The sequence below is a fragment of the Triticum aestivum genome, chromosome 2D (genome assembly GCF_018294505.1).
Source record: "Triticum aestivum cultivar Chinese Spring chromosome 2D, IWGSC CS RefSeq v2.1, whole genome shotgun sequence".
In the NCBI taxonomy this organism is placed as follows: domain Eukaryota; kingdom Viridiplantae; phylum Streptophyta; class Magnoliopsida; order Poales; family Poaceae; genus Triticum; species Triticum aestivum.
The window spans coordinates 635,605,816-635,614,286 of record NC_057799.1 but is presented as its reverse complement, the minus strand read 5'-3'; positions in this window follow the sequence as shown (position 1 = coordinate 635,614,286).

Genomic DNA, 8,471 nt, shown 5'->3' with positions numbered 1-8,471 from the left:
CCAAAGGTCCCTTTTCAGCAGCGCAAAGGGCGGTGGGACCTTTGGTCCCGGTTGGTGGCACCAACCGGGACTAAAGGGTGGCATTGGTCCCGGTTGGTGCCACGAACCGGGACCAAAGGGCCTTGCACAGCGGCGTGGTGGTGGGAGTTTAGTCCCACCTGCTAGCTGAGAGAGAGCCGCACCTGTTTATAAGGTGCGGTGCGCCTGAGCTATCCAGCTCCTCTCTAAAGCAGGCTTTCGGGCCTAACCTCTCTGTACATGCCTTTGGGCCTACTGGGCCTTCTGCGGGCCTGAATCCTGGCCCATGGATGGGTTTCTAGTCGTATTCAGGCCGTCGTGGCCCAGTAGGTGGCATAATTTTTATTTTTTGCCTGTTTTTTTGTTTACTTTTTTGCTTTATTTATTTTGTTTTGTTTCTACTTACAACAAAAAACTTATTATTTTATTTTATTTTGTTTCTAATTACTTATTTATTTTACTTTACGATAATTCTTTTTGCTATTAAAGTTTCTATCAAAAAAAGTTCTTTATGAAAATTCTTTTTGCTGTATTTAGTTTTTTTGTTTTCTTTTTTGCTATATTTATTTTGTTTTGTTTCTACTTACAACAAAAAACTTATTTATTTTATTTTATTTTGTTTCTAGTTACTTATTTATTTTACATTATGATAATTCTTTTTGCTATTAAAGTTTCTATCAAAAAAAGTTCTTTATGAAAATTCTTTTTGCTTTTAATGATTTTGAACAGAAAATACTTCGATAATTTTAGTTGCATCAATTTTATATGATTTTAGTTTCAATAATAATAGAGGTTTCTTATAATGTTTTGAACAGAAAATACTTTGTGAATTTTAGTTTCATAAATTTTATTAAAGTTTATTTTATTTTGTCGGAACACAAGAAGTCAGGAGTTGTAATAAGTTATTAAAAATAAAAAAGAGGCGCAATGCTCGTTGATTTGCTTCAAGCCTGTCGGAATAGTGTAGACTGCACTGCACATAGCTCGATGCAGTCTACCTTATTCCTCAAGGCTTGAAGCTAAGCAACGTGAGCATTGCGCCTTTTCTTCATCGTCTCTGCACTCAGGGCTTATAAACCGCTCCTAGTGCCTCTCAGCTAGCGAGGTGGGACTAAAAAACTGCTTAGTAAGAAACTCTAGTACCGGTTCGTGCCACGAACAGGTACTAAAGGTGCTCGTGGGGCCACAGCCTCATTAGTACCGGTTCGTGGCACCAACAGGGACCAAAGGGTGGAATTGGTCCCGGTTCATGCCACCAACCGGGACCAATGGCCTTGCACAGCAGCGTGGTGGTGAGTTTAGTCCCACCTTGCTAGCTAAGAGAGAGCCGCACCTGTTTATAAGGTGCGGTGCGCCTGAGCTGTCGAGCTCCTCTCTAAAGCAGGCTTACGGGCCTAACCTCTCTGTACATGCCTGTGGGCCTACTGGGCCTTCCGCGGGCCTGAATCCTGGCCCATGGATGGGTTTCTAATCGTATTCAGGCCGTGGTGGCCCAGTAGGTGGCATAATTTTTAATTTTTGGCCTGTTATTTTTCATGCATTTACTAATTATTTTGAGCTATAAGACCCTAAAATTGAAAAGCATTTCAAATGAACTCTGAAAAGGTTGAAAGTTGGCATGGTATCATCATTTCATCCACATAGCATGTGCAAGAAAGTTGAGAGGGTTACGGCAAAAACTAGATGCACTTCTTGTACAAAACGGACAATGGTATCATACTTGTCTATTACAAAGTTGGCATGGTATCATCATAATAGTTGCGGGAGAAAGTCTTCACTTTTTCGTCGCTTGTGTCATTTGCTTATTGCGCCGTAACCATGGATAATCTTCATCGTTTATCAGGATGATTGGGTCAGCCTTGACTTTGAAGGGAGGAATTTCATGAAACTTTTCATATTCTTCAGACATGTCTGTCTTGCCTTCCACTCCCACAATGTCCCTTTTTCCTGAAAGAACTATGTGGCGCTTTGGCTCATCGTATGATGTATTCGCTTCCTTATCTTTTCTTTTCCTCGGTCTGGTAGACATGTCCTTCAAATAGATAACCTGTGCCACATCATTGGCTAGGACGAACGGTTCGTCAGTGTACCCAAGATTGTTCAGATCCAGTGTTGTCATTCCGTACTGTGGGTCTACCTGTACCCCGCCTCCTGACAGATTGACCCATTTGCACTTAAACAAAGGGACCTTAAAATCATGTCCGTAGTCAAGTTCCCATATGTCCATTATGTAACCATAATATGTGTCCTTTCCCCTCTCGGTTGCTGCATCAAAGCGGACACTGCTGTTTTGGTTGGTGCTCTTTTGCCCATCGGCGATCGTGTAAAATGTATTCCCATTTATCTCGTATCCTTTGTAAGTCAATACAGTCGAAGATGGTCCCCTGGACAACGAGTACAACTCATCACAAACAGTGGTGTCACCTCTGAGACGTGTTTCCAACCAACTGCTGAAAGTCCTGATGTGTTCACATGTAATCCAGTTTTCACACTGCTCCGGGTGTTTGGAGCGCAGACTGTTCTTGTGTTCATTGACATACGGGGTCACCAAGGTAGAGTTCTGTAGAACTGTGTGTGCTTGAGACCAAGAATATCCGTCCCTGCATATTATTGAGTCCCCCCTCCAAGCGTGCCTTTTCCAGTCAGTCTCCCCTCATACCGCGATTTAGGGAGACCTATCTTCTTAAGGCCAGGAATGAAGTCAACACAAAACCCAATGACATCCTCTGTTTGATGGCCCATGGAGATGCTTCCTTCTGGCCTAGCGCGGTTACGGACATATTTCTTTAGGACTCCCATGAACCTCTCAAAGGGGAACATATTGTGTAGAAATACGGGCCCCAGAATGACAATCTCGTCGACTAGATGAACTAGGACGTGCGTCATAATATTGAAGAAGGATGGTGGGAACACCAGCTTGAAACTGACAAGACATTGCGCCACATCACTCCTTAGCCTTGGTATGATTTCTGGATCGATCACCTTCTGAGAGATTGCATTGAGGAATGCACATAGCTTCACAATGGCTAATCGGACGTTTTCGGTAGAAGCCCCCTCAATGCAACCGGAAGCAGTTGCGTCATAATCACGTGGCAGTCATGAGACTTTAGGTTCTGGAACTTTTTCTCTGGCATATTTATTATTCCCTTTATATTCGACGAGAAGCCAGTCGGGACCTTCATACTGAGCAGGCATTCAAAGAAGATTTCATTCACTTCTTTCGTAAGAGCGTAGCTGGCAGGACCTTCATACTGGTTCGGAGGCATGCCGTCTTTTTCGTGCAAACGTTGCAGGTCCTCCCGTGCCTCAGGTGTATCTTTTGTCTTCCCATACACGCCCAAGAAGCCTAGCAGGTTCACGCAAAGGTTCTTCGTCACGTGCATCACGTCGATTGAAGAGCGGACCTCTAGCTCTTTCCAGTAGGGTAGGTCCCAAAATATAGATTTCTTCTTCCACATGGGTGCGTGTCCCTCAGCGTCATTCGAAACAGCTAGTCCGCCAGGACCCTTTCCAAAGATTACGTGTAAATCATTGACCATAGCAAGTACGTGATCACCGGTACGCATGGCAGGCTTCTTCCGGTGATCTGCCTCGCCTTTGAAATGCTTGCCTTTCTTTCGACATTGATGGTTGGTCCGAAGAAATCGACGATGGCCCAGGTACACATTCTTCCTGCTTTTGTCCAGGTATATACTTTCAGTGTCATCTAAACAGTGCGTGCATGCGTGGTATCCCTTGTTTGTCTGTCCTGAAAGGTTACTGAGAGCGGGCCAATCGTTGATGGTTACAAACAGCAACGCGTGCAGGTTAAATTCCTCCTGTTTGTGCTCATCCCACGTACGTACACCGTTTCCATTCCATAACTGTAAAAGTTCTTCAACTAATGGCCTTAGGTACACATCAATGTCGTTGCCGGGTTGCTTAGGGCCTTGGATGAGAACTGGCATCATAATGAACTTCCGCTTCATGCGCATCCAAGGAGGAAGGTTATACATACATAGAGTCACGGGCCAGGTGCTGTGATTGCTGCTCTGCTCCCCGAAAGGATTAATGCCATCCGCGCTTAAACCAAACCATACGTTCCTTGGGTCAGCTGCAAACTCAGCCCAGTACTTTCTCTCGATTTTTCTCCACTGCGACCCGTCAGCGGGTGCTCTCAACTTCCCGTCTTTCTTACGGTCCTCACTGTGCCATGGCATCAACTTGGCATGCTCTTCGTTTCTGAACAGACGTTTCAACCGTGGTATTATAGGAGCATACCACATCACATTCGCAGGAACCCTCTTCCTGGGGGGCTCGCCGTCAACATCACCAGGGTCATCTCGTCTGATCTTATACCGCAATGCACCGCATACCGGGCATGCGTTCAGATCCTTGTACGCACCGCGGTAGAGGATGCAGTCATTAGGGCATGCATGTATCTTCTGCACCTCCAATCCTAGAGGGCATACGACCTTCTTTGCTGCGTATGTACTATCGGGCAATTCGTTATCCTTTGGAAGCTTCTTCTTCAATATTTTCAATAGCTTCTCAAATCTTTTGTCAGGCACAACATTCTCTGCCTTCCACTGCAGCAATTCCAGTACGGTACCGAGCTTTGTGTTGCCATCTTCGCAATTGGGGTACAACCCTTTTTTGTGATCCTCTAACATGCGATCGAACTTCAGCTTCTCCTTTTGACTTTCGCATTGCGTCCTTGCATCGACTATGACCCGGCGGAGATCATCATCATCGGGCACTGGTTCCTCTTGATCTTCAGCAGCTTCCCCCCTTGCAGCATCATTGGGCACATCGTCTGGTTCCTCTTGATCTTCAGCAGCTTCCCCCGTTGCAGCATCACCGTATTCAGGGGGCACATAGTTGTCATCGTCCTCTTCTTCTTCGCCGTCTTCCATCATAACCCCTATTTCTCCGTGCCTCGTCCAAACATTATAGTGTGGCATGAAACCCTTGTAAAGCAGGTGGGTGTGAAGGATTTTCCGGTAAGAGTAAGACTTCGTATTCCCACATATAGGGCATGGACAACACATAAAACCATTCTGCTTGTTTGCCTCAGCCACTTCGAGAAAATCATGCACGCCCTTAATGTACTCGGAGGTGGGTCTGCCACCGTACATCCATTGCCGGTTCATCTGCGTGCATTATATATAATTAAGTGTGTCAAAAACCATTACAGAACATCATGAATAGATAATTAAGTGACCAAATTAATAGAAGTTCATCATCACATTAAAACCAAAGTACATACATGTTGGAAATATGCCCTAGAGGCAATAATAAATGGTTATTATTATATTTCCTTGTTCATGATAATTGTCTATTGTTCATGCTATAATTGTGTTATCCGGAAATCGTAATACATGTGTGAATACATAGACCACAACCTGTCCCTAGTAAGCCTCTAGTTGACTAGCTCGTTGATCAACAGATAGTCATGGTTTCCTGACTATGGACATTGGATGTCATTGATAACGAGATCGCATCATTAGGAGAATGATGTGATGGACAAGACCCAATCCTAAGCATAGCACAAAAGATCGTGTAGTTCGTTTGCTAGAGCTTTTCCAATGTCAAGTATCATTTCCTTACACCATGAGATCGTGCAACTCCCGGATGCCGTAGGAGTGCTTTGAGTGTGCCAAACGTCACAACGTAACTGGGTGACTATAAAGGTGCACTATGGGTATCTCCGAAAGTGTCTGTTGGGTTGGCACGGATCGAGACTGGGATTTGTCACTCCGTATGACGGAGAGGTATCTCTGGGCCCACTCGGTAATGCATCATCATAATGAGCTCAATGTGACTAAGGAGTTAGCCACGGGATCATGCATTACGGTACGAGTAAAGAGACTTGCCGGTAACGAGATTGAACAAGGTATTGGGATACCGACGATCGAATCTCGGGCAAGTAACGTACCGATTGACAAAGGGATTGTATACGGATTGATTGAATCCTCGACATCATGGTTCATCCGATGAGATCATCGTGGAACATGTGGGAGCCAACATGGGTATCCAGATCCCGCTGTTGGTTATTGACCGGAGAGGCGTCTCAGTCATGTCTGCATGTATCCCGAACCCGTAGGGTCTACACACTTAAGGTTCGGTGACGCTAGGGTTGTAGAGATAATAGTATGCGGAAACCCGAAAGTTGTTCGGAGTCCCGGATGAGATCCCGGACGTCACGAGGAGTTCCGGAATGGTCCGGAGGTGAAGAATTATATATAGGAAGTCCAGTTTCGGCCACCGGGAAAGTTTCGGGGGTTATCGGTATTGTACCGGGACCACCGGAAGGGTCCCGGGGGTCCATCGGGTGGGGCCACCTGTCCCGGAGGGCCCCATGGGCTGAAGTGGGAGGGGAACCAGCCCCTAGTGGGCTGGGGCGCCCCCCTTGGGCCTCCCCCTGCGCATAGGGTTGGAAACCCTAGGGGTGGGGGGCGCCCCACTTGGCTTGGGGGGCAAGCCACCCCCCTTGGCCGCCGCCCCCCCTCAGATGGGATCTCCAGGGGGCCGGCGCCCCCCCAGGGCCCCTATAAATAGTGGGGGGAGGGAGGGCAGCAGCAACACAGCCCCTGGCGCCCCCCTCTCCCCCTGCAACACCTCTCCCTCCCGCTTGTGCTTGGCGAAGCCCTGCCGTGATCCCCGCTACTTCCACCACCACGCCGTCGTGCTGCTGGATCTCCATCAACCTCTCCTTCCCCCTTGCTGGATCAAGAAGGAGGAGACGTCGCTGCTCCGTACGTGTGTTGAACGCGGAGGTGCCGTCCGTTCGGCACTCGGTCATCGGTGATTTGGATCACGGCGAGTACGACTCCATCAACCCCGTTCACTTGAACGCTTCCGCTCGCGATCTACAAGGGTATGTAGATGCACTCCTTTCCCCTCGTTGCTAGTATACTCCATAGTTGGATCTTGGTGATGCGTAGAAAATTTTAAAATTCTGCTACGATCCCCAACAATACATAGTTCTCATCTAACAAATATATATATATAGCTCTTCAGAGCATCTAATTAATTAAACCATACATTGAAACTATGTAAAACATTTCAATGCGAAAACAAATGCGATCATAATCGCAACCAAGGTAACAATTGATCCAACGGCATAATGATACCAAGCCTCGGTATGAATGGCATATTTTCTAATCTTTCTAATCTTCAAGCGCATTGCATCCATCTTGATCTTGTGATCATCGACGACATCCGCAACATGCAACTCCAATATCATCTTCTCCTCCTCAATTTTTTTTATTTTTTCCTTCAAATAATTGTTTTCTTCTTCAACTAAATTTAACCTCTCGACAATAGGGTCGGTTAGAATTTCCGGTTCAACCACCTCCTAGATAAATAAAATTTATGTCACGTTGGTCGGTATATTTGTCATAAACAATAAATGAACCAAATAGTTATAAAAAGATAATATATACCACATCCGAATCATAGACAGGACGAGGGCCGACGGGGGCGGATACCAAAACCATCGCACTATGTAATAAGAAGGAATAATAAAAGTAACAAAATTAGACAAGTAACTATCTAAAGTAAGAATTTTTTCCTTTCAGAAAGAAGATAAGAACAAGAGGCTCACCACGGTGGTGCTGGCGACGAGATCGGCGCGGGCGATCGACGGCGATGAAGACGGGGACGGGACGTGACGGACCGCTAAACCTAGACAAATCTCGGGGAAAATGGAGCTCGGAGGTCGAGTTTCGAGAGGAGAAAGATTAACTAGTGTGGCTCAGACATTTCATCGAACACCTCATGTGCATAGGAGATGAGCTAGAGCAACCGAATGCCCTCCCCTCGCCGGCCAGAAAAAACAGAGCACTGTGGAGTGCTCTGCTGTGGCGATGGGGTATATATAGGGAACTCTTTGGTCCCGGTTCGTGGCACCAACCGGGACTAAAGGCCTTTGGTCCCGGTTGGTGCCACGAACCGGGACCAATGCCCCCTTTAGTTCCGGTTGGTGGCGCCAACCGGGACCAAAGGCCTTGTGCTGCCCCGCGTCAAAAGTTTAGTCCCACCTCGCTAGTTGAGCGAGCTCGAGAGTGATTTATAAGCGCTGCTGCGCCCACCCTCTCGAACTCCTCTCAACTGCAGGCTTTCGGGCCTAACTGTTCTCTTTGCCTGTGGGGCCTACTGGGCCTTCTGCGGGCCTGAATCCTGGCCCATGGATGGGTTTCTAGTCGTATTCAGGCCGTGGTGGCCCAGTAGGTGGCATAATTTTTTTCCTCTATTTTTTTCTCTTTTGCTTTATTTGTTTTGTTTTGTTTCTACTTACAAAAAAAAACTTATTTATTTTATTTCTAATTACTTATGTATTTTACTTTAATTATTTTATTTTTATTTATTTTACTGCTGCTATTTTTATTTATTTTACTGCTGCTATTTTTACTTAATTTATTAAGGTTTATTATTGTAGTTACTATAGTTTATTTTATTTTATTTTTTTA